This window comes from Vulpes lagopus, chromosome 9 (genome assembly GCF_018345385.1).
Source record: "Vulpes lagopus strain Blue_001 chromosome 9, ASM1834538v1, whole genome shotgun sequence".
In the NCBI taxonomy this organism is placed as follows: domain Eukaryota; kingdom Metazoa; phylum Chordata; class Mammalia; order Carnivora; family Canidae; genus Vulpes; species Vulpes lagopus.
The window spans coordinates 63490130-63517574 of NC_054832.1; the positions used below are offsets into that span (position 1 = coordinate 63490130).

Sequence of the window (27445 nt, forward strand, 5' to 3'; positions counted from 1 at the left end):
ATACCACTACTTTGAAAAGTATTCCTTGATCTTTCTTGTTAAAACTCATTTTCTTTTATTTCCATAAATGTGCCTCTATTGAATATTTGCCATTCTAATTCATATTGTGATTAGTTGATTAAAAATTATTTTATTGCAAGCCTCTTGAAAGCAGGAGTTAATTTTAATCACATTCCTCAAGTTCTGTGCTGGTGCCTACAAATAGAAGGTATTTGATGCTGACTGGACTAAAAAACTGTTAAGTTGTTGCTTTGGTCATGAACAAGTTCAAGGTTAGCAAGTCTGTCACCTGGTCTTTAACTATGGCTGCTGAGAAGTTAGGCTTCATGAGATAATAAATGCTGTGTATTATTATTATTTTACATGTCTACGACCTAAAGTTTAAGGACACATTGTATCCATTATATATGTGAAATGACTTTGAAAACCATAAAACTTTACAAAAATGCTAGTGGTGACTTAGATTCTGAGATAAACCAAAGGTACAGCATTTCCGTGGCTAGGTAACCTTGTAATATAGTTTTCATTAAATGAGGTTGTTTAAAAAGTAACATGTTTGGGCCCCTGGGTGATTAAGCATGTGACTCTTGATTTCAGCTCAGGTCATGATCTCAGGGTCTTGAGATCAACCCTTGCATCAGGCTTCCTATGGGGCATGGAGTCTACTTGAGGAGAGTCTCTGTCTCCCTCTCCCTCTGCTCCCACCCCAGGCTCTCTTCCTCTCTCTCTCTCTCTCTCTCTCTCAAAAAAAAAAAAAAAAGAAAAGAAAAGAAAAATTAAAAAGTAGTGGTAAAACCTCATGGCTATGATTAATTCATACTCCACTAAATTTAAATTCATCACTATGATCATATAAACTGAAATATACCTTTGCTCTACCAATAGCACATGGTTTTGCTTTAAAAAAAAAAAGCTGTTTTCAGAGTATGATAGCCTACATAAACTATAATAAAGCAATAGCTGTTACAAATGTTATAAAACATTTTTCAGAGACTGCCACCAAGGACCTCTACTTACCAACACTTTGGTCTAATGAAGGGGTATCTCTACAGCTACTGAATCTGAAAGCATTAAAGATGCTATTAAATAGCTATTAAAATAGCTATTTACTTGCACTTTTCCTTTAGCACAATTAATAAGGTATCTTCCATGTAGTATATTTTAAATTATTACAGACACAGATCACTGGAGAACCTAGGAAATCCAAGTTACTTTATACCACAGTGACCGAAAATCATTTCAAAAAGACAGGAATGAGGGGTCCCTGGGTGGCGCAGTGGTTTGGCATCTGCCTTTGGCCCAGGGCGCATCCTGGAGACCCGGGATCAAATCCCACATCGGGCTCCCGGTGCATGGAGCCTTCTTCTCCCTCTGCCTATGTCTCTGCCTCTCTCTCTCTCTCTCTCCCTCTCTCTCTCTCTCTGTGTGACTATCATAAAAAATAAAAAATAAAATAAAATTCAGATTATTAAAAAAAAAGACAGGAATGAACAAGAAAAATAACCTTCAGTTTTTACAAGCATTTAAGTAAAAAACCTGATTACATTCACAGCAATCTACTATTGTAAAACATGATATGAAATGTAAAATTCAGGAATCCTTTGAAATTAACAAAGAGAGTTCAGAAAGACCAAGATTGCAGGAAACTTAACCCCACACTGCTACTGTCAGAAAATCATAAATACCGGCCCGTCAACATTTGGGTGTGCTACTGTTATTAAATAGCTAATATTTGAGGGACTTAAAACATCACCCAATTATGTAAACGTTGAACAAAAAGAAGTCTCAAATTATGCAACTTTCAGAGCAAAAATAGAGGAAATACTCATGAAAGGTATCAAGGAGCTCAGATATATTTCAGTGAGTTGTAGTTACCCATTTTTCAAATTGTTTTTATTGGAAATTTTAAGTGGGACAATGATAGAACTATTTTCTAATCCCAAATTAAAAAATAGGGGATCCCTGGGTGGCGCAGTGGTTTGGCGCCTGCCTTTGGCCCAGGGCGCAATCCTGGAGACCCGGGATCGAATCCCACGTCGGGCTCCCGGTGCATGGAGCCTGCTTCTCCCTCTGCCTGTGTCTCTGCCTCTCTCTCTCTCTCTCTGTGTGTGTGACTATCATAAATAAATAAATAAATAATAAAAAAATAAAAAATAAAGCAAGGCAACACAGTCAGAAGCACTCCCTAAAATTGTCACTCAAGTGGGGGAAAAACTTCACATTGGGTCTGAGAAAATGTATGATCAAAGACAATGATGCATGCAGGGAAAGGAGAAATACTGTGAACTTTAATTTTAAGGAATAATATCTGTGATCACACTTCTAGTCTTTCATCATAAATTTTATGGAATAACATTTGAAATGTGCTACGAAGTATTCATGTTTTGAAGTAAGCTATAAATATAATTCTCCATAAATGAAAATGCCACATTACTGTATTTAAATGTTTTCTCTATCAGGCCACATTCTAATCTTCTCTCTCATGAACTGATTTTTATCTGTCTTTTTTCATTACTCTGGTAGAAAAACTAGAAAATATAGGTAAGCAAAAATGAAGAGAAAACATTTCATATTGTCATCACTTGGAGATAAATAATACAAACATTTTTGGTTTTCAGACTTTTTAAAGCTCAAATGGTCATTGTACTATAACCTAATTATTTTCCCCAGTTACTATAATGTAGACATCTTTCCATGCCAATAATAGGCATGTCACCATTTTTAGCCCTTCATAATATTCCATTAAATGTATATATCACAATTTAATGAATTCTGCATCAATACAATGCAGGCTGGCTGGGTCCGAGGATCCAGAGAGAGTTACAACAGGACCAACCAAGAGGGTCCTTGGCTTTACACAGGGTAGAAACTGATTGTGAGCCAAGAGGAAGGGAGAATAGAGTTTATTGAAGACCAAGAGAGAGTGCAGTAACAGAGCATCTGGGAGACTTGAGAAGGAGAGTGAGTTTGTCTTTGCTTAGGATCTGGGATTTTTATTGAGGATTGTGGTCCAGTGCACATGTCTTCACAGGCATCCAGGAACAAAGACAAATGTTTAGGTGTCCCCCATTAGTCACATATGCCCTAGAGCCAGGGCTCTTGGTGAGTCATTAGTCTTAGAAAACATTCAGTTCATGAGGACCCCTCCTGGTCACTTAGATGTTCTCTGTTGTGCTGGAAGACTCCAAGGAAATCATTAACTCCTTGACCTTTACAAGGAGAACATACATTATCTGTTATATAAGGCACATGTGAGGTGGGGGTGTAGATCCTAGCAAGAATAGAGGCAACAATAAAGCAGTCTTTCGTGGGTTCCTTTCATGAAGTCTCCCTGTCTCAAAATGTTTGGGGTTATCATAAAAGGGTGATAAACAATTTATTCTCTATCCTGTACCTGGAACGATCTCTTACAACGCAAATCGGCGAGTCACTCCCTTACATTTTACTCCTGGGCTCTTGGGCAGAGGGAAAGACCTTAACTCTTTCCACAGCCTATAAAACTCTGCGTAAGCTGGGTTCTGGCTCTACACCAAGAACCTCCTACCCCTCTTCCTCGCATTTGTTCTAGATTTTCTAGATGTTCTAGAATTTTCTCCCTGGTCAAGCCAACAATGTGTTTCTTTCTGCCTCAGGAACTTTGAGCATAGCTCACCTTTAGCTAGACGCACTCACCGTCTAGGTTCTGTACTTCCTTTACCACTAACTACTCCCCTGGGGATCCCTGGGTGGCTCAGTGGTTTGGCGCCTGCTTTTGGCCCAGGGCACGATCTCCTGGAGACCCGGGATCGAATCCCACATCGGGCTCCTGGTGCATGGAGCCTGCTTCTCCCTCTGCCTGTGTCTCTGCCTCTCTCTCTCTCTCTGTGACTATCATAAAAAAAAAACAAAACAAAACAAAACCACTGCCTCCCCTGCCATTGTTTTTCAGTTACTGCACTTCATACTATCTGAAAACATACTCCATTCTTTGTGGTTTTCGTTTGTTTGGGGTATTTTTTTTTCTGTCACCCCTCTTTTAGGCTATAGATAAATTCTTATACTGTTAGCACAATATCAGGTACATGCCAGCCCCCTCAATAAGTGTGTATTGAATTGACTAGTTAATTCAAGACAGAAACTTAACCAAGGGCGTCCTTCCTGTCTCAGCTGTGTCTTCAGAAGCAGCGTTTGCAGAGAGAAGAACGTTGGCCCAGGAGTGAAACAGCCTTTTCCAATCCTGGGCAAATGAAAAGTCATCAGGGGAAAACTTCCCTTAACTCTCGCCCCCTCTCAGCCACAGCCACGCCCTTCCAGATAATACTCAGCGATTTTCCTTTGTGGTATTTACCAGGGTTGTTAATTATTCACACACTGTTTGCCTTCTGGAGGAGGGAGGTTTTAAACCAACTCCACGGGGGCCAGGACTGTGGCTCCCGGCTCTGGTAATAATGCCTGGCATAGAATAAAAACACAGAACAGTATTCGCTGAATGAAAGCAGCATTGGTCTTCTCTGGGCTGAAAACACTGGAGCTTCAGAATGCTAAAAATTTCAACCCTCTGTATTTTATCTTAAGAGCTGGCGGTACAATTCTTAGGAAATAGCTGAGGGGCCTTGGGGAGTAGGTGAGCACCCGGGGCTGGGAAGGTGCTGAGGGAACAAAAGAAACCCCTGCCCGGTTCTGCATGAGAAGACGAGAGGAATTTGCCTTGCCTCTGAGAGGGAGGAGCCCAGTCGCTGCTGACCTAAAACTGGGGCACCAGGTGAAGGAGGGAGGGGGGCGGACTGCAAATTCCCTTGGCGGGGTCCGGGTGAGGCGGCTGATCGCGCAGGCCGCGCCGTGGGAGTGGCGCTTGCGGGGCGGGGGGAGCCCTGGGGAACCCGGGAAAGAGCCTGAACGCCCCCCTGAGTCCCTGTGCTCCCCCCACCCCCACCCCGGGGCAGAAGCACAACCTGAGACCTTGAGACCCACAAAGTAAGGAAGCCAAAGTGTGGAGCTAGAGGTGACTTTGAGGCTGTAAACTGCCCAGGAATTTAGAGAAATCAGCCTCAAGCCTTGGAACTGAGGGATTGATTGCATTTTCTCTAAACCTCAGGGGACAGGGAGACCCCAGGTCACACGTGGAGTAAATCCGGAAGGGACTCCTGGGGTGCCTGGGTGGCTCAGTCGGTTAATAAGTCAGACTCCTGATTTGGATTGAGGTCATGATCAAGCAGCTGGTGCTGGCTCGGTGCTCAGCAGGAAGTCTGGAGATTTCTTTATCACTGCCCCACCCCCCTGTCTGCACTTGGGCGCTCTCTTTTACTCTCCTTCTCAAATAAATAAATCTTTAAAACAACAACAACAACAAAACCAGCAAGGGCCTCCTATTATTTGTCACCCATATCTGGCCTTAGTTGCTGCTTATCCTTATACCACTTTGGAATTGGGGGGATGAGAAAAGAGGGGAAGTTGGAATGAGAGATCAAATCCCTTATCACCAGATACCAAAATGTCTCTTCCTACTTGTCTTTCAAGAGATAACATAGTAATTTAGTGATTTACAGTCGTTGGGCAGAAGGTGCTCTATAAATAAATGCATATCCTTCACAGTTATAATTAAGTTACTCAAAGTAAACTCCAAATGGTTTTCTTGATTTTTACTTGATTACTCAAACAGATATTGCCATTTTGAATTTTTTTTTTTTTTCAAAAATGATTTGCTATACTGCTTTCTGCTCTCTACCTAGAGAATAGGCTGTGAGGACAATCCTATAAAAATCTTTGATGATGACTCATAAGTAACTGCCAGCAGAAAAATATCTGATATGAAGAGTACTATTCTTTACATTTTGTAATCTTAGAGCACTGCAGGAGAAAGGAAATAGTTGCCCATTCAGACACAAATTATTAGGATATATAAATAATTTCTTTTCCCCAGAACTCAGTAGGCTCAGTATGTTTAATACAAGGTTGTGTTGTAAGTGTGAACACATCCAGGTTTCACTACTGCCAACAGATCCTGTTTTTATTGGAACAGCTCTGGTTCCTCCCAGGAAGAAAGTTTGAAAACTTCCTTGCCAAATTCGACCAACTCCTAAGTCAACATACACTAATGCATTCCCTCCACTGCCACTGGCTTCTGAATGGAGAAAAGGGAATTAGTCACAGGCATCTTTACTGATTCTTCAGTACCCACTTATTATATTCAAAGTAGCTTTATTGATTATAAGCCAGTAGAGAATGACCTTCATGCTATTCAGAAAACTGAAACCATGGTCTACAGTTATTCAAAAAACTCCACTCCCAGCATAGATGACATTATTTTAAAATGAGGAGTAGTCTATTACATAGAGTACATATTTGCATACATGTGAACTTGACAAATATTAGGAAATTATAATGTTTATGATTACTGGGGTGCCTGGGTGGCTCTGGGAGAGCTGGGGGCCAACTCTTGGTTTTGACACAGGTCATAATCTCATGGATAGTGAGATGGAGCCCCACTTTGGGCTCTATTTTTTCTTTTTTTTAAGATTTTATTTATTTTTTCATGAGAGAGAGAGGCAGAGACACAGGCAAAGGGAGAAACAGGCTCCATATAACGATCTCAATGTGGGACTCCATCCCAGGACTCCAGGATCACGCCCTGAGCCAAAGGCAGATAGATGCCCAATGGCTGAACCACCCAGGCACCCCCACATTGGGCTGTATGCTCAGTGGGATTCTGCTTGAAGATTCTCTCCCTCTGCCCCTCCCCCCACTCATGCTCTCTCACTCACTCTCAAATAAATACATCTTTTTTTATGTTTATGATTACAGATACTGAACAGAAATTATGAGTATGATAGAATAATGACACTCCTCCAGCCCCAAAGATATCTATGTCCTAATCCTTGGAATCCGTGAATGTTGCTTTACATGGTAAGGGGAATTAAGATTTCAAATGCTAATCAGTGAATAGATTATCTGTGATTATCCGGGGTTGTTCTGGTAGGCCCAATGTAATCACAAGCATCCTTAAAAGTGGAAGAGGAAGGCAGAAGAGAGTCAGAGTATGGAGAGTGAGTATGGAGGAGTCATCAGAGAGATACAAAGTTGCTGGTTTTCAAGATGGAGGAAGCCACAAGCCAAAGAATGTAGGCTACTTTGATGAGCTGGACAAGGAAAAACAATAGATTCTCCCCTAAAGCCTCCAGAATGAACACAGCCCTGCTGACACCTTGACTTTAGGCCACTGAGACTTGGATCAGATTTCTGACCTCCAGAACTATACAATAAATTGAGTTGTTTTAAGGCACTAAATCTGTAGGAATTAGTTACAGTAGCAGTAGGAAACTAATAATACAGTGAGTCTCATTATTGTTTATTGGGGGACTTTAAAAGAGTGAGAGTTTTATACTTTCCAGATTCTATATAATATATACATACTACCTTTATAATTGGGAAAATCTCGTGTTTATTTTTCAAATAATACTAACATGGTAATGAAGGCAGGGGTAAATTTGAGCATTTAGGCTAAAAACGGATAACACCCTAATTGTTCCTTTAAGTTCTTAATATCGCCTATTGAGAAAATTGACTTATGAAGACTCACACAACAAAAAGTGGCAGTTTATTTTAATAACTTATAAGCGACTAAAACTCAATTTAATATTTATTGAGGACCTGCAGAGGACCAGGCACCATCTGTATACATCAGCTGACATTTATCTTTTCCATAGAATTCCTTAATGGGCAAAGCATGGCATTCCCTCTACAGGACAGTGTGCACCACTTTCTGACATAATTCCCTTGCTTGAGTTTCCTCTGTGGTGCTTGGTGGCTGTAGCCTTCTGAGCTGGTTGGAAGGGAGCTTGTCAGACATGATGAGGTGGTGCAATGGGTTTTGCCACCCGTAGAAGAGAGGGTGGCACTGGCAGGAGAGGGATCTAAGTGGGTAGAAGCGATGGATTATTTCACAATCCATTACAACACTAAGGAGCCTCGAAGTGTCCTTGTTAGTTGCAACATGCTGGCTTTCTTATTCTCCTTTGGTAATTTCTCATCAGGCTAGGTGGACCAGAGGAGAGATGATATCTCTGAAGGGGGCGGTAAACCAGCCACCTCTTCTACATTTGCTCCAAACTCTAATAAGGCATGTTACCTAACGCTCCCAGTGCTTTGTCTAACCTAAATTCTTCCCACATCCCCACATCCGGTTTTCTCTCTCCAGGCAGTTTATCTGGAGCACACTCTCAACCCATCAATCCTCCATCTCACTCCTGAGCCTCAAACTGTCTACTCTCCATCTCATGCTATTCCCTCAGCTGGAATACCCTTCTCTTCATTTTATTTTTAAGATTTTATTTATTTATTTATTTATTTATTTATTTATTTATTTATTTATTTATTTATTCATGAGAGACAGAGAGAGGCAGTGACACAGGCAGAGGGAGAAGCAGGCTCCATGCAGGGAGCCCGATGTGGGACTCCATCCTGGGTCCCCAGGATCACACCCTGGGCTGAAGGCGTCGCTAAACTACTGAGCCACCCAGGCTGCCCCCTTCTCTTCATTTTAAAATTGTTTTATCCTTCAGAGCTCAGTTCAAATGCCAACTGCTCTTTGCAACAATCAGTGAAACCATGTGCCAAGGACTTGCATGTATACTATTGAACTGGTTCCCTTTGAGTCTTGCTTTCTCATCTTACACTGTGTTTATTTGAACTTGGGGTCTGTACACCATTGGTGCTGCTGCCTAAAACCTCCTTCCAGTCAGGGCCCATGGTTGATGATTCCTGGCTCCTTGGTCCCTTAGCTCTATCCCTAAATCTTTATATTATCACTTATTTCATCCTGCTTCCCAACCAATTAGTTACTGTTTTACATGCTTACCTCCTCCATTCTGACCCCGCTGGCAGTTTTTTGAAGACTGGTATCTCACCTTATCTCCCTATGAGATGTAGATCCACAACGTTCAGCATGGAGAGCTTTTTAAAATAAAACATATTCATATATTAAGTTACAGAACGGTGATTTCTTCTTCAGCTTCTTCTCCTACCCATGAATATTGACAGTCAAAGGTTTCAAAAACTTTAGAGTTTTCTTTCTCCAATACCACCAGTCTTAATGTGGAAAGTTCACACGCTGGTGTCACAGCCTGGAATTAGGAAATGCTACTAAAATTATGGCTTGCTGCTACAATTTTTTTTAAAGGTTTAACTAGCAGAACCCGTTGCTTAATGAAGTGGCGTAATGAACCTTGTAGAAATGTCTCTAGGATTTCAAGGTGGATTGGTGGATAATATCCCTGGAGAAGCAGGGTAGGGAAACAATAATCTTTTTCAGCTGAGCAGAGACCACCCCTGCCTCTCCTGCTGAGCTCATTTCAGTCTGCTAAAACATGGAGGGCAGGGAATGGGCAGATTCTGGGAGACTGGTTTAACCTGTTGGCTCTAATGCTCAGCTGAATGAGGCAATGATAGTTCAAGCTGGATTTGAGACTCGTTGAAGGCAGTTATTGAAGAGTTTCAAAGCCAGGTAAAAGAAACATTGATATAAGTGAAAACAAAGTAAATTTCCCACAACCACTTTGGTTGTTTGAAGAATAAGTGGGTCTCATATTTCTCAGAGAACATAAATTGTTGCCGCCTTTCAGGAATGGCACCTCTCCAAATTATATTGCCAATTTGCCCTGGGTGAGGCAAAACTCTAAAAACTAGTACATGTTTACAAAATAAAAACTCTAATGTAAAACATACAAAATGATATCTCCTTTGTCAAAATCTGTTTGTTTCCAAAGTTAAGGATTATTTTCTATTCCTTGGATGAATTCTCTGTGTGTATAAAAGTAAATATTTTTTTTCATTTATTTTGCAAATCTATATAAATGTGTAACTTGGAAAAATGAGAATATATTTGCCCAAAATAAAGCTTCCTCATACCTTTTTTTCCCCCTGAAATGAATGTTTCCAGAAGCAGAGACTTTTTTTGTGGAATATGTTTTTCCATTTGCAAATGTAATGAAGGAATGAATTAAAAGAGCCATAACTGTCTGTCACTGGAGAGAGCAGAAAGTAGAAACATATAATCATTTTTCTTGTACCCTCTCAATGACCTTCTTTCTCCATCAAGAAGGAATGGTTGCCAGCATCTGTAGCATCCCTTCTGCTCTCTGGTGGTAAGAAGCAAGAGGCTCACAAAGGCCTCATGCTCCAAATTTTGGAACCAAACATACTTGATTTTCATCTAACAAAGTAGGAAGGAAAGGCAGTCATATACAAATACAACCATTTTTCTTTCCAATGCTTTTTTTCTGAAATAAATACCCAGCTATAAAAATGTTAGCCAAAGAACACATTCTAGGATACTTAGGATTTTTTAAAGGGAGGAGGATGAGAATCCATTTCATAAATTTTGATTCTACTCACCATTTCCAAAGGCCAAATTTGTCACAGCCATTAGCAACTGTATTATAATTTCAAGGATTAGTGAAGGTTTCTAAGAGCGTTGGTGGACCAAGATCCTTCAAGCTCTTATTTCAGAAAAAACTGAATGGGGAGAAAAAGGAGGGGGAAGGAGTGGAGTGAAAATAGGAATTTTCCAGGCACATTCTTCAGGTTAATGTTTACTGACATAACTAGGCTCCAAGTCACAAGTCAACTAACCAAATCCTAATTATATTTCATGGAGCAAATTTAACCCTCTGCAACAATAGTGCTCAAACTTTATTCTATCAGAATCACAGGATCTTGTTAAAACACAGATTGCTGGGCCCTACCCTCAGGGTGTCAGACTCGGTAAGTTTGGAGTGAGATCTAAGCATTTGTTTCTGACAAGTTCCCAAAAGATGAAGGTAATATCGTTGGTCCAGAGACCCCACTTTCAGAACCAAGGTCCATTAGCAGTTATTCACGATCCTCACTGTGCCTCAGAAGACTTCTTTGGAGGTTTTATAAACTCCTGATACCTAGGCCCCAACCTAGATCCAGTGAAACAAAATCTCTGGGGTTGATCTTGTCAAAGACTCCTCAAATCTGGATCCTAGTTAAAGCAATAAGGGTAGATTTTATTTAGCAATAACTATTGAGATAGAGAAGAAGGTCCAGCATGAACTGAAACCAACTTTGTCAAAACAAGCATCTAGATGTGTTGAGCCATCTGGGTTTGTTAATTGGCACTTATTCAGAGGAGAAACAAACTTTTCCTATCTTTTTTGTTTGTTTGTTTTTAAGATATTCTTTTTAAGTAATCTACACCCAACACGGGTATTGAACTTACAACCCCATGATCGAGAGTCACATGTTCCACCCACTGAGCCAGCCAGGTGCTTCAAACTTCTCCTATCTTTAAAGCAAGAGGCAGAAGAACAAGTTAGAGCATCCTGCAGCCACCAAAGTTAGGCCCCTACCCCCTTGTAGGGGACTGGGAGGTAGGGCAAGAGTTAGCTTTTTGAAAGTTTGCATCTCAAAAAAAGATTCTTGAGAAGACTATTCTGGGTGGTAGAGATTTACATCTCAAAGGGACAGAAAAGATTTAGAGTTGCAAGCTTTCTAAAGTAACTGCTCTAAGAGAGGGTTAAGGGACCCTATCTGCTTGTCACCAGGTTTTGGCTAAAATAAACAGTAAAATCTCCTGACAGCATTGAGCTTTCTCCAGCAGGAATTTAAGGGGGCTGCTGTTATGATCCCAGAGATGCAGTCTTGAGCTGTTAGAAACTATGGTAGTGTTTCTTCAAGTCTCTTAGTGTGTGTGGAGGATGAGGTGAGGGAGCAGAAGCATGGATGAAATAATTTAGGCAGAGTCTGTAGGTTTTACAGACCAAGGTTGAGGCCTGATTGAGAAGAGGACTTAGAGGAGCCTGAGTAGAATTTGGTCAAGAAAAGAGTCTGGCGGGATCCCTGGGTGGCGCAGCAGTTTGGCGCCTGCCTTTGGCCCAGGGCGCGATCCTGGAGACCCGGGATCGAATCCCACATCGGGCTCCCGGAGCATGGAGCCTGCTTCTCCCTCTGCCTATGTCTCTGCCTCTCTCTCTCTTTCTCTGTGTGTGTGACTATCATAAATAAATAAAAATTTAAAAAAAAAAAAAAAGAAAAGAGTCTGGCATCTGTATGCTGAAGCTTGTCCATAGATGATTCTAGTGACCAGGGTTAAAAAATAATAATTCCTACAGTAAGGAGATTTACAATACTTGAAGAAAGGCAGTTTGCTTAAATGTATTTCTAAGTTATTCCTAATACACAACTGCAGAAGTGATTGGCAAACAGGAAAGATTTCTGCACTGCTCTATAGTGTGGACATACAGCATTTCAGAGCAGCTGCAATTACCTTGTATTTCGTAAAGTAGCATTTCACTCAAGTTCCAAATCAAGGAAGATAAGGGACTGAGCTGTAACTGCAACAAACACCCCAAATTCTTTTTTCCTTTTTTCCTTCAATATTGAAAAATATACCTTCAGGGACATCTGATTATTGGCTGTGAGAGACCTAGTACAAGCCTTTACCTCTCCGTGTCCAGAGTTACCCCCACACCAAGGGAGAATCATATCAAATGGCATCTCCTGGCTGCAGCACTTTTGTTCATGGGAAGTTATGCTAAAATACATACCAGGTGCATCATTGAATGGGATAAGGATTAAAAAGAAAATGCAGTCTAACGGCAATTTCTTTAATAAAAATAAACTAATTGTGAAATCTGCTATGGACTGAATTATACCCCACCACACACAAATTCATATGTTGAAATCCCAACCCTAAACATGACCATTTGGAGATATGGCTTTTAGGGTTAAATGAGGTCATAAGAGTGGGATCCTAATTTGATAGGATTGGTGGCCTTATAAGAAGTGGAAAGTGGAGATCTCACATGCATGCACTAAGGAAGGTCATGCAAAGACACAGTGGGAAGGCATCCATCTGCAAGCCAAGAAGAGGGTCCTCACCAGGAACCAAACTGGACAGGACCTTGATCTTGGACTTCCAGCTTCCAGAACTGAGAGCAATAGATTTCTGTTGTTTAAGCCATTTAGTCTATGGTATTTTGTTATGGCACCCCAAGGAGACTTAAGACCAGACCAATTGTTGGTTCTTTTTTCATTCATTCATTCATTCATTCATTCATTCACTCACTCACTCATTCATACATTCAACAACAATCTCTCTTTTAGGCACTGGAGATTTAGCAATAGTTCAAGTTCTAACCTTTGAGAAGGTTCTATTCTAGAGAGGAAAAAAATCAAAACAATAAGTAGGTATGTGAGAAATGGTGGTCCATGCTATGGGAAAAAATAAAGCAGAGTAAGAGAGATAGAGGAATGTGGTCAGGGAAGGCCTCAATTATCAGATGACTCTTGAGCAGAGAACTGATGGAAATGAACCATGGATTATCTGAAAGAAAAGGATCCTAGGAAGAGGGAATAAGTGCAAAGATCTGGAAGTAGAAAACACTTGACAAATTCAGGAGATAGCAAGGAGATCAATGTGGCTGGAGCTGAGTAAGCCAAGGAGAGCATAGTTGAGTGACTTGGGGGTAGGTGCATTGCACAGACTCTTGTAGGTTTGTGTTAGGACTCTAACTCCTACTCTGAGTAAAATGGGAAGCCATTGAAAAGTGTTTGCATGTAGAAGTGATATGAATTTACGTCTAGTTCAGAAGACTCCCTCTTACTATTGGCTAAATGGTGGTGGGATGGGGAGAAGGCCAGAAGCAAGTTTTGATAAAACTGAATAGAGACTTATCAAAAGTTTTAGTGTATTTTGGTTTGGCTTTTAAAACAGCTAATGGATGCATCTCTTGGAGGGGCTCATGATGATTCTGTTCATATCCTTTGGGTAGTAACAGATGAAATAGAAAATAAATTGCATTTTTATTTACACCCAGGAGCTAGGATTTATTTCCCTTTTGACCTTAAGTTTAGGCTCTTTCTTTCTTTTTTTCCCAAATCTTTATTTAAATTCTAGTTAATATTGCTTTCAGGAGTAGAATTTAGTGATTCATCACAGTTCTAGGATCTAAGATTCTTTTTGGTTCTTCAGCAAACTTCACTGTAGCCTGTTCGGTGACCTTTCTCTCTGTACCCTGAAATACCATCGATTTGCCTAGACCATTGATCCTAGGCTATTGGCACTGTCTCTATCCAACTTCACCCTGCTGTTTGAAGTAGTACTTCTCCCACTAGAAGTGCACATAAGTCCTCTGGGAGGATTTTGTTAAAGTGCTGATTCTGATTTGGTAGGTCTAGAGTAGGGCACAAAGATTCTGCATTTCTAGCCAGTTCCCTGAACCATACAATAGTATGGTCCTTGGACAGTACTTTGAATAGCAAGGTATTAAGAGTATTCAAAGGATCCTACACATTTCAGATTTGTGTGAGGAAAATAAAAACTGCATCAAACATGTACAATGAGAAATCTGTTCTTCAGTGTATTTCTATTGAGTGAGACTACGGGGGCCCCAAAAAGGAAACTAAATTATTATTTCTTCTTTTTTCTAAGCATTAACTTTTAAATACATAGATACTCTGTTTTGAAGGGAAGGGGAATGATTTTTATTTTAACTGATTTTTGTAATAGGTAATGCATTCACAGGATTCAAAATATACAAGATAAAGAGTGGTCACAGGTAATACCTCCCAATTCTCACTTTGAACACCTAATTCCCCACTTCTGTATTCTTCTAAAAAATATTTACTTAGTCTAAGTAACTACATGTGTATGTTTGTGTATAAACTTGGCCCCATTTTCTCAAATAACTTGCCTGCTATTCTGAAGTTTACTTTTTAAATTCCTAATAGGGATAACTTCATATCAGTACATTATTCCTTATTATGGCTGTAACATGCCATCAAATGGATATGCCATAATTTATTTAACTATTCTCAAAAATAATTTTAAATTAATATAATTGGAACTGACAACTCTAAAAACTGCAAATGAAAAAAATTATAAACCCATTTTCTAGCCATAGAGGAAACATATTTATACACAAGATTAAGACTAAATTGTTATTATTCCTATAATAAATTCAAATTTTTATTAAATATTTCAAATAATTAAAAGAGTTACATTTCAGTGGTGATAGTTAAAAAAAAACAATGTTGGTGTATTCAGGTATGGAAGGGATTCTCTTGGAATTATGAATGGTGTGTTAGGAAGTTATAGTAACTTGTTAAAACAGTGGTGAATCACTAAAAAAGCTATGACAGTATGTAAGTGTTTATGGAGAATTCCAAAAAATGTAACTTGTTGCCGTGGAATTATTTATGCACTTTAGAGTCTTGCATGCCTATATGTGAGCAGAATCATGTATAATGATTCAGAAAATTCCATTCATCGCCTATCTATATGATTTAGCCTCTTTACTAAGTAGATCTTCCTCTCTCCCCTCCCCCATACCACTTACATTTTTCTACTGCTTGATATAGCAAAACTATGTTTCTTTCAATTACCTAAATTCTATTTACCTAATTCTCCAGAATTAGTTATCTCTATCTTATATCCAGTGAGATCTAATTCAGTCTCATAGAAGTAAAGTTGATATTTGATGGTGTTAGAAGTAGAGGGTTTTTAAAATTATAGAGTAAAATTGACTTTTTAAAAGAATTATATGAATTTAAACACACGTATGTATAGATTCATGTAACTACAACCATAATTAGGATACAAAACATTTCTTTCACTTTCTCTAAAAATTCTCCCTCATGCTATCCTTTTATAGACATCTCCTACCTCCCTATACAATAGCTGATAACCACTGTTTTTTTGTCCTTATAATTTTGCCTTTTTGAGAATGTCATAGAAATGCATAATACAGCATGAAACTTTTTGAAACTGCCTTCCTTTACTTAGCATAATGTCTTTGAGATTCATTGAAGTTCTTGCATGTATTAATAATTTGTTCTTCTGTAATGCTGAGGACTATTTCATTGTATAGATGTACCACTGTTTATCCATTTACTCAATGAAAGGCCAGGAGTTGGTTATAATTTTTAGAGACTATGAATAGAATTTCCATAAGCATGGTAGAGACTTTTGTGTGAACATGACTTTTAATTTCTGTAGTCTAAATATCCAGGAGTAGGATTGCTGAGTCACATGCTAAGTGTTTAACTTTATAAGAAACCACCAAACCGTTTCTCAAGAATTTCTGCACCATTTTGTGTTTCTGCCAGCATGTGGCATTAGGTTATCGTACATCCTCTCTGGCACTTGATATTATCAGCTTTTTAAATTTTAATCATTCTAATATATATGTAATGATACCTCATTGTAGTTTTAATTTGCATTTCCTTAATCGTTAATAATATAAACATCTTTCCCCATTCTTATTTGCCATTTTATATACTCTTTGGTGAAATGTCAAGATTTTTACCACTTTTTAAAATTAGGTGTTTTTTTTAATGAGTTTTAAGAATTTTTAAAATTTGTATTCTGAATGTAAGTTATTTGTCAGACATGTGATTTCAAATATATCTTATTTTGTAGCTTATCTTTTTATTCTCCTAACAGTGTCTTTCATAAAATTCAAATCTTGTGCAGTCTAATTTATTAATTCTTTTCTCTTATGAATTGTGCTTTTGGTGTCATGTGTGAGAACTTTTGCCTAACCCCAACTCATGAAGATTTTTTTTTTTAATTTTTATTTATGATAGTCACAGAGAGAGAGAGAGAGAGAGAGGCAGAGACACAGGCAGAGGGAGAAGCAGGCTCCATGCACTGGGAGCCCGATGTGGGATTCGATCCCGGGTCTCCAGGATCGCGCCCTGGGCCAAAGGTAGGCGCCAAACCGCTGCGCCACCCAGGGATCCCTCATGAAGATTTTATACTAAAATTCTTTAGGATTTTATCTTATCCTATGAAAGTTTATAGTTTACATTTTACATTTAGATCTGTGCTATATTTTGAGTACATCTGTGCACAAAGTATGACTTTTAAGCTAAGGCTTTTTTTCCACAAATGAATGTTTAATTGTTTCAACATCATTTCTTGAAGACTATCCTTCACTGAATTGCCTTTGAACCTTTGTAAAAAAATCAATTTTTATGAGTCTATATCTGGACTTTCATTCTGTTCTGTTATCTATATGTCTATCCTTTTGTTAATACCAGTGTCTTCATTATCACAACTTTATACTAAGACTTAATAGTGGGTATTGTGATTTATCCAATTTTATTCTTTTTTTAAGATTTTATTTATTCATTCATGAAAGACACACAGGGAGAGGCAGAGACATAGGCAGAGGAAGCAGCAGGCTTCCTGCAGGGAGCCTGATACAGTACTCTATCCCAGGACCCCAGGATCATGCCCTGAGCCAAAGACAGATGCTCAGCCACTGAGCCACCCAGGTGCTCCTGGGGTTGGCTTTTTATGTGTCCAAAATGTCATAGGCATCCACATCTGTGTCAATCCATGAGTAAAATGAGCATATAAATGAGCCACCCAAGTGCCCCCAATTTTATTCTTCTTTTTAAAAATCGTTGGGGGAGGGATCAGTCCAATATGACACTATAAGAAGATCCTGACCTCCCTTTCCTCCCATGGCCACACTAAATCTACAGGTACAGATGAAACAATTCCCTCAGAAAAAGACCTGAAAACTAGCTGAACAGCTCCTTCACAGCAAACAGTAAAAGGGCAACATCTAGGTTGGTAGGAGAGGCAAAGATGCCTTCCCAAGAAAAACTCAACCCCAGCTTGGTGACCCACAACCGGAAGGGATCTCACAAATCCAGAGCTTTTCCATGAGGAATGTAGGATTTGTGCCTTATATCAGACACTCCAACCCTTGTGACCTGCAATGCAGTGACCAACTCCCATAATGTCTGGCTTTGAAAACAATCAGGGCTCATATCCAGAAGACCCAATGGGCTGTAGGAACCTGAGATACTTCTTTAAAGGGACTCACATAGGACTCATTGCCCCAGGACTAACACAAAGACAGCCGTTTGAAAAGCACCTACACTATACATGAAGGATACTATTTTCTCATCTTAAAACATCTGCCAAAGGGGCAGGACCTTATTCAGAATCTCTCTGGGAATGGAGGCTCTGGCACATACCATTTTCATGCTCTCTATCTCCCTCGATAATGCAGGCTCTCCTGCTTTCTTGCTAAAGCCACAGTCATGCCTTTGCCTTGTGCTCTCCTATGGCCCTATGAAAGCTGGTGGGTGCAACAGAAGCACACCACAGACTTGTGCTCTCTTTCAGCTATGCAAAAGTCAGCATGTGCACACAGTACACACAGAGGATGTTCCTTGATTGCCTGGCTTTGGTGGCCAAAGGGGCTTGTGATCTTGAGTCCCATATGACAGTAATAATCAGACAAAGTTCTTAGAAGTCTACAAACCCGGGGATGGCTCAGTGGTTTAGTGCCCGCCATTGGCTCAGGGCGTGATCCTGGAGTCCCAGAATCAAGTCCCTCATCAGGCTTCCTGCATGGAGCCTGCTTCTCCTCTGTCTGTGTCTCTGCCTCTCTGTGTGTGTGTGTGTCTGTGTCTCTCATGAATAAATAAATAAAATCTTAAAAAAAAAAAAAAAAGAAGTTTACCAAACCCAAAGCACTAGCTTGACAGTAGACTGAAATACCTGGTCTTTCTGTGAAAAGAGCTCCTATCAGGGAATGTAGGCTATCTTTGCACTCTCCCTTGGCTTCAATTCAGCTTGCTGGTATTTCCTCCCAGAAAGGACCTTATACACTTATTTGAAGCCCTGATTTTTCTGTCACTCAGGAGATACTACCAGATTGCCTGGCCTAGAGACCAGCAGGTTTTATGATTGCCCATGGATTATATATATTTGTATACTGTAAAAGCTACTGCCTGAAGGTCTAGCTTCCAATCAGCCTAGAACTAGCTGGTGACTAAAATCTTTCTCTTTGGAACACTGACAAATCTTGGCACACCCTCAACAACTGGGAACAATCAAATAAGTCAGACTGCTTAGAAAAATCACAAAGATATAGAAGGAAAAGGTTAGGGCAAAGTTGAAAGATAAGGTCCATCTCCTATACTACGTCCCTCCTTCAAGAATGGGAGACATAGCTGTTTCACCTCATAAAGAGAAACGAAGTCAAGGAAAAGGAGGACACAGAGAAATATGTTCCAAACATACAAGATAAAACCTCAGGAAAAAACCTTTTTGAAATGGAGGTAAGTAATTTACCTGATAGAGTTCAAAGTAATGGAAGTGAGAGGAATTACAAAACAGAAAACAATGAACAAAGAATGAGTACAGGGCATCCCTGGGTGGCTCAGCGGTTTGGCGCCTGCCTTCGGCCCAGGGCGTGGTCCTGGAGACCCGGTATCCAGTCCCATGTCCAGCTCCCTGCATGGAGCCTGCTTCCCCCTCTGCCTGTGTCTCTGCCTCTCTCTCTCTCTCTCTCTCTCTCTCTCTCTCTATCATGAATGACTAAATAAAATCTTTTAAAAAATGAGTACATACCCACCAATAATTATTTTAAATACAAATGGACTATTTTCTAATCAGTAGACATAGAGTGGCTGAATGGATTTTTAAAAACCAACATGATCCACCTATATGCTTCTTTAAACAACTCACTTCAGATATAAGGACACACAAGATCGAAAGTGAAGGTATGGAAAAAGATGTTCCACACAAATGGAAACCAAAAGAAAGCTGAGGTAGCTATACTTACACAAAATAGACTTTAAAACAAAGACCATAAGAAAATACAAGGAGGAAGCATAACATACAGCGGTCAATCCAATAAGAGGACATAGCATTGGTAGATATTTATGCACCCAACATAAAAGCACCTAAATATATAAAGCAAATATTAACATACATAAAGGGAGAAATTGACAGCACACAATAATAGGGGACATTAATATCCCACTTACATCAATGGATAGATCATCCAGATAGAAAATCAATAAGAAAAAATTGGCCCTAAATGACACATCAGACGTACATCTGGTCTAACAGATATGGAACATTCTATCAAAAAACAGCGGAATACACATTTTTTTCAAGTGAACATAGGAGATTCTCCATATATATATAATGTTAGGCTACAAAACAAGTCTCAATAAATTTCACAAGATTGAAATCTTATAAGCGTCTTTTCCAAGAACAGTTGTGCCAAACTAAAAATCAATTACAAGAAGAAAACTAAAAATCATACATATGTGGGGATTAAACCACATGCTCCTGAATAACAAATGAAATAACCAAAAAATCAAAGGAGAAATGAAAAAATACCTTGAGCAAATGAAAATGGAAATACAACTTACCAAAATCTATGCAATGCAGAAAAAGCTAAGAGGAAAGTTGAGAGTGATATAGGCCTACCTCAAGAAACAAAAATACTGTTAAAGCTAACAAATGAATTCAGTTAAGTTGCATGGTACAAAATCCACATGCAAAAATCTGTTGTGTAGCAATGAAATATCAGAAAGAAAAATTAAGAATATTCCATGTCTAATTATATTAAAAATACCTAGGAATACATTTAACAAAAGAGGCAAAAGACCTGTACATCAGAAAATATAAAACACTGATTAAAGAAATTGAAGAGGACACAAATATAAGGATATTACCTGCTCATGATTTGAAGAATTAATTTTGTAAAAATGTTCATATCACTCAATCTACAGATTCAATGCAATCCCCATGAAAATCCCAATAACATCTTTCACAGAATCAGAAAATTTAATCCTAAAATTTGTATGGAATCACAGAAGACCTCAAATAGCCAGAGTAATCTTGAGAAAGAACAAAACTGGAGGCATCATGTTCCCTGATTTCAAACTATATTACAAAGCTAATGTGATCAAACAGTATTAACACAAAAACAGACACCCAAATCAATGGAACAGAATAGAAAGCCCAGAAATAAAACCTGGTGTATTTGGTCAATTAGTTTACAACAAAGGAACAAGAATAAACAATGGGAAATGGACATTCTCTTTAGTATTTGGTATTGGGAAAACTGGATAGCCACATGCAAAAGATTATGACTAGACTATAATTTTAGACCATTCACAAAAATTAACTCAAAGGCTCAAATATAAGACCTGAAAACCTAAAGCTTCTAGAAGAAAACATAGGCAGTAAGCTCCTTGACCTTTGTCTTGATGATGACTTTATAGAACAGACTCTAAAAGCAAAGGCAATCTAAGCAAAAAATAGGGACACCTGGATGGCTCAGCAGTTGAGCATCTGCCTTTGGCTCAGGGTGTGATCCCAGGATCCAGGATCGAATCCCACATCGGTCTCCCTGCATGGAGTCTGCTTCTCCCTCTGCCTGTGTCTCTGCCTCTCTCTTGTGTCTCTCATGAATAAATAAATAAATAACCCTAAAAAATAAAGTAAAAAATAAACAAGTGGGACTACATAAACAAAACCATCAACAAAATGAAAAGGCAACCTACTTAGTGGGAGGAAATATTTGCAAATCATATATCCAATAAGACATTAATTACTATTTAAAATATATAAGGAATTATATAACTCAATAGCAAAAAAAATGATTTAAAAAATGGGCAGAGGATCTGAATAGATATTTATCCAGAGAAGACTTACAGATGGCCAACAGGCACATGAAAAGATGTGCAATGTCACTAAAAGTCAGGGAAATGCAAATCAAAACCACAAAGAGACACAACCTCAGACATGTTAGAAGGGCTATTATTAAAAAAAGAGAACAAATAACAGGTGTTAGCAAGGATGTGGAGAAAGGGAACCCTCTGCACTGTTGGTGGGAATATAAATTGGTGTAGCCACTATGGAAAAACAGTATGAAGGCTCCTCAAAAAATTAAAGATAGAACTACCATACAATCCAGAAATTCCATTCCTGATATTTATCCAAAGAAAACAAAAAAAAACTAATTTGAAAAGATATATGCATTACTATATTCATTGCAGCGTTATTTACAATAGCCAAGATGTGAAAACAACACACATGCCCATTGATGGATGAATGGATAAAGAAGATACGGTGTGTACACACATGCACATGCACATGCACATGCACACGCACACACACAGAGTTTAGAACTACTCAGCCATGCAAAAGAATGAAATCTTGTCATATTTGACAACAGGAATTGTCCTTAAAGGTATTATGCTAAGTGAAATAAGAAAAACCAAAATATCGTATGATCTCCTTTATATGTGAAACCTAAAAAACAAACCCAAAAAAACCCCTCATAGATAGAGAACAGGATGGTGGTTCCTGAGGTAGAGGGGGTTGGGGTATGGGTAAAACAGGTAAAGGGGGTCAAGAGGTCCAAACTTCCAGTCATAGATAAGTCACAGAAATGTAATGTACAGTGCAGTGAGTATAGTTAATAATATTACAGCATATATTTGAAAATTACCAAGAGAATAAATCTTAAAAGTTTTCATCATAGAAAAAAGCAAAAAATTTTTAAGACAAAGCAAGAAACTCTTAATTAGAGAGACCAACCTGATGGTTGCCAGAGGGGAGGTGGAGTGGGGGGGATGGGTTTAATGGGTGATGAGAATTAAGGAGTGCACTTGTCATTATGAGCACTGGGTGATGTATGGAATGGTTGAGTTACTATATTTCTATACCTGAAATTAATATAACACTGTATGTTACCTGGAATTAAAATAAAAAAAATTAAAAAAAGAAAACAAAAAATTTTGTAACTTTGTATGGCTCGCCTTTTCATACATATTTTATAAATAAGCTTCTCTATAACTACAGAATTAGAATTGTGCTAAACTATAGAATAGTTGACATCTTTACAATCTTTTACAATCCATGAACATATATCTTTTCATTTATTTAGGTCTTTTTTGAGTTCTTCATCAGCATCTTACTGTTTTCAGTGTAGGACCCCATATGTGTTTTGTTAGATCTGTAGTCAAACGTTTCATTTTTTGACTCTATTATAAATAGTATTTTTAAAATTTTGGTTTCTAATTGTACATTAATAATTTATAAAAATACGATAGGTTTTTATGCATTGACTCTGTATCCTGACCTTTTTAAACTTAATTATCATGAGTTCTAGGAGTTTGGGTAGGTCCTTTGGATTTTCTACATAGACATTTATGTTGACTGTTGGTAAGAATAGTTTGTTTTTTCCATTCCAATCTGTCTGCCTTTTCTTTCCCTTGCTTTATTATACTGTCCAAGCCCTCCAGTATGATATTGAATAGGAGCAGTGAGAATGGACATCCTTGTCTTGTTTCTGATCTTACCGTCCTGTGTTTCACCATTGAATTTTGTCACAATTGAGTATGATGTTGTCTATCTTTGTTTTTTCTTTTTAAATGTCCTTAACTGGGCTCCTGGGTGGCTCAGTCAGTTAAGCATCTGCCTTAGGCTCGGGTCATGATCCCAGATCCTGGGATAGAGCCCCACATAAGGCTCCTTGTTCAGCAGGGAGTCTGCTCCTCCCTCTCCCTTGGCCCCTCCCCTGGCTTGTGCTCTACTCTCTTTCACTCACTCTCTCAAATAAATAAATGTTTGCTGAGAGCTTTTTATCAGGAATAAATGTTGAATGTTGTCAAATGCTTTTTCCTATCAATTGATATGATCATATAGTTACTTTTAGTTTGCCAGTGTGGTCAATTACATTGCTTGATTTTCTAATATTGAAAGCCTGCATTCCCAAGATGAACCCCTACCTTCCCTCCATTGATTATGGTATATTATTCTTTTACATATTGTTGAATTTTATTTGTCAATATTTTTCATTTTTACATTTATGTTCTTAGGAGATCTTGGTCTATAGTTCTTTTTCTGTACTGCTTATCAAGTTTTTATTTCAGGGTTGTGCTGGCCTCATAAAATAGGTTGAGAATTATCCCATCCTCTTCTGTTTTCTGAAAGAGATGGAGTTGGTGTTATTCTTTAAATGTTTGATAGAACTCACTAGTAAAATTAACTAGGCTTACAGATTTCTTTTTCTAGAAAATTTCAAACTACATTTCAATTTCTTTACAATGTAGGCTTTTATTAAAAATTCCCATTTCTAGTTTTTTTCTTTAAACCTTGACCTCCAGAAAATTAATGCCCACCTAGTCATTAATGTTTAACACACAATTCAGCGTACTAGTTGGTGAGAGTAGTTTCAAAGGAAGGAAAAGATGTGGTCCTACTTTAAAATAATTATGGCACAATGTTGGTGAAAAAAGTATTTTCAAATGGATATATACAAATATGTGACTAAGAAGAAAGACATAGGGTAGAACAAAGGTTAAGAGCATGCATGAACTTTGGCAAGTGACAAATATATTTGGTTCTGTAACCTCGGGCAATTAACTTCTCTAACGTTTTTCCCCCCTCCTTTGTAAAAGAGGAATAATACCATACACATGGTTGAGTTATTGTAGGGATTAAATGAGTTAATGCAAAGGATTCATACAAAGTAAATACCTAGTAGTTATTATTAGTGTGATTTTACTGGAAAAATTATAACTGTGTATACAGAAAAGAGAAGAGAATAGTACCATGGTTTATCAGTAAGTACTTTCCATCCCTCTAGAGAATTATATAACTTAAAGATTTTTAAGGAAATTTAAGTGCATATGCTTTCAGTTTTATTACTCTGTAAAACGTTAGCACTTAATGATTTAAAATTCATAAAAACTCTACTACTTCCAACTTCTGCTCTAGATTTGTAATTTTTTTCTGCCACATTCTAATTTTTTAAAACTTCATGTGATTATCAAATATCATAATGTAGTCTCTTATTTAATAAAAGTTTGCTTGCTCCTCTTATCTTTTCTTTCTAAATCAAATTCTTCAATCTACCATGCTCTCCCTCTGTCTGCCCTGTCCAGTATATTGATACTTTTCCTGCAGAACAATTAGCAGGACCTCTGAGTTTGAAGACACTATCCACTTATTTCCGTAATAAACAAGATTAAAACAAGCTGACTGATAAAAGAGGAATATCCAATTAGCTTATAAGTCTGTTCACATGAGAAGCAAGAAAGCAGACTTGACTTACTTTAGATATGGTCTTTTAGTCATATTAGTCATTATGGCCTCAGCAGAACTGATATGGTTCTGTTTAATCAGTGTTTCCCATCTTTTACTAAGTTGCTTGCTTTATCTTTCCTTATATCTTTGGTCTTCAAAAATGTGCAGTCTCATTAAACCCTACTGTGGATATAGAATTAGGTATAAAGTGTGAGGTAGATGTTGCTATAAAAGGAGAGGAGGGAGAGATTGGTGCTGTTGGAGACATAAGTAGAAAATTTAGAAGGCGATGGATTTTAATGAAGTTTTGAAGCTTGGGAAGCCTCTGTGGAAAGCAAACAAAAGGAAGTTGGTAGTGGGTGCTCTGGATTGCTGGAAGATGAACAAAGGCATGCAGATGCAGGAGAGCTTGGTGTTTGTACAGACACATGGTATGGGGATGCAACGGTGAAGGGTGGATTTGCAGGAAGAAAAGGGATGGAACTTGAGTGTCTAACGTGTATTTCAGGCAAAGAGAGAGTAGGCAGGGAAGGCTATAAGAACAGACTGTTTAGAGAAGCGGTATAGCTTATAGGCCCTGGAGCCAAAGTTTCCAAACTAATCCTGGCGCCACCACTTATTAATTGTATGGCTGGACAAATTGTCTAAATTCTGTCTGTTTCTTCATCTATAAATCAGGGATAATAATGGAAACTTCTTCATTTGGGTTACTGGGCCTGGCTCATAATAAGCTCATATAAATGTTAATTATTATTACCATTTCTATAGAGAAATTAGTTGGAGAGCCAGGGAAGGGTCAGATGATGGAATGTTTTGAAAGCTAATAGAATTTAGAGATCATGTGAAAGACTACTTTTTTTTTTAGTCAACTGAAAATGATGCTATTTTTGATGTTAACGAATATTGGCTTTTAACATCAATCAGATATGTTCAGCCTTAATTAAAATTTTATTCAGATTTTATTTAATTTTCATGTTACACTGAATTTTCATCTATATTTAAAAGGATGATGGGGAGCCCGGGTGGCTTAGTTGGTTAAGTTGGCTTGATTTTGGCTCAGGTCATGATCTTGAGTCATGAGATAGAGCCCTATGACAGTCTCCGGGCTCAATGGAGAGTCTGCTTTAGATTCTCTCTCTCCCCCAGCCCCTCCCTACTCCATGCATGCCCCCCCCCTAAAATAAACCTTTTTAACAATTTAGAAATAAATAAATAGCAATATGATGATAAACCAAGATGCTAAAACCCAGGTCAAAATCTTATTGTTTGATATTCTTTGACTCTTTGGACTCAAAGGAGGAATACTATCCAAAGAGAAAGGGTCGCTAATATACAGCAAAGATATAGATGAAACGGAAAATGCTGAAGGGTAATTAAATGATAGGAAGGTGAAATTGTAGACTAAGGGGTAAAAATGGATTTGGGAAAAACAATCATGTATAAGAAAACTATAGTCTTAAATTTAGAGGATGATAGGCATTTCAGAAAAATTTGAAAGTTTTAAAAACAGCAACAAATCAAATGCAAGTTAATACTGAGATTGAATTTATTTAAATAGGATAAGCACCAAGCAACAATAATAATACGGAAAAGGGAACATGTACATGGAAACACACTCAACATTTTATATAAAACTTGCCTGAGCTGGATACCCCTCCATGAATTTCAAGTTGGGTGAGAATCCCCACTCCCAAGGCTACACACCTTCTGCTCCCAACACTACCACCTTTGGGGAGAAGTCCTAGGCTCAACAAAGGAAGAAGATGGATTGTCCTCTGGGAGAAAGGATGGAGGCCAGTTCTTCTGAGAGGGTTAGGTTGTATCTCAGAGCAGATGATTCTTCTAAAACAGAAAATTGTGCCCTTACCCTCAAAACTGCTCCTGTCCCAGTCTAGGCCATTTCAACAGTTTTTCTACTCACTCTCTGGCTCTGGTCAGAAACATGACATTCATTTGTGACTTCTTCCTTCCTCTTATATTCACTCCAATTCGTTACTAAGTCCTGTCCATTCTGCCACCAAAATATATTTTAAATCTGCCTACTTTGCTCCATCTCCATGGCCATCACTCAGACACCACTAGCCTAATGTTTATGCAAATTAGAAAAAAGATTCCCTTCCCAGGGCAGATGCTGGGGCTAGATTTGAACTTCATTTGCCATCTTTGTGCAGGACATGATCTCTAAGACCCTGCATGGTGGTCCTGAACCCCAGCCCATGACATGCTGCTCTGTTGTAATCACCTTCTTACTTTTCTGCCCACATCCACTCTTGTCTCCTTCCAACCTATTCTCCACACAACAGAGGGGACTACTTTTAAATCCCCACTTTTACTTCACACCCTCTTTAACCCTTCAATAGGTTTCTACTGCTATTAGAATAAAATCCTGAACCCTTACCACAGCCTACTAGGTTCTGTATGGTCTGGTGCCTAGTTCCCTCTTTATCTTTATTGGCACGGGTTCACCTTGATAACTTGCAACCACACTGCCTTTTTTGGTTCCTGAAATTTGCCAAGCTTCCCCCTTAGCTCAAAAGACTGCCTGACTTAGCTTGGTTAATTTTTACTCTTCCTTCAGGTCTC

At 38.5% G+C, this 27445-nt stretch overlaps 1 long non-coding RNA gene across 4 annotated transcripts; it reads right to left on the minus strand.

Moving 5' to 3' along the window:
• Positions 1–2145: 2145 nt before the first annotated feature.
• LOC121498745 lies at positions 2146–10497 on the minus strand. Of its 4 annotated transcripts, XR_005989876.1 has the most exons (4): positions 10369–10497; positions 8834–8928; positions 4124–4216; positions 2146–3209 (listed from the first exon to the last, which is right to left on the minus strand). It is a non-coding gene; the product is annotated as an uncharacterized LOC121498745 (long non-coding RNA). The 4 variants fall into 4 exon arrangements; XR_005989875.1 differs by lacking the exon at positions 4124–4216; XR_005989877.1 differs by lacking the exon at positions 2146–3209 and having other exon boundaries at positions 3913–4216.
• Between the last annotated feature and the right edge of the window lie 16948 nt (positions 10498–27445).